Source organism: Cynara cardunculus (genome assembly GCF_001531365.2).
Source record: "Cynara cardunculus var. scolymus isolate 2C chromosome LG 12, CcrdV1, whole genome shotgun sequence".
Lineage (NCBI taxonomy): Eukaryota > Viridiplantae > Streptophyta > Magnoliopsida > Asterales > Asteraceae > Cynara > Cynara cardunculus.
In genome coordinates this window covers 24532787-24533051 of record NC_037539.1, presented here as the reverse complement: position 1 = coordinate 24533051, position 265 = coordinate 24532787, and positions in this window count along the sequence as shown.

Here is a 265-nt window from a genome sequence, read left to right as displayed (position 1 = left end):
TATATATATATATATATATATATATATATATATATATATATGGCCTAATCAAATGAGAACTAAATAATTTATGGTAACTGTGAGGTCTAATCTCAACCACAAATCAACGGATAAATTAGAAAATTAATAATTATGGTAGTTCGAGTTAAAATTATAATTAGAGGGCATATTAGGTATTTTTAAAAAATTCATCTCTCCTCTCTCATCTCTCCGACCTCCAATCTCCGGTGAAATCGGTATCACAGTATATCACAATGGGTGTCAC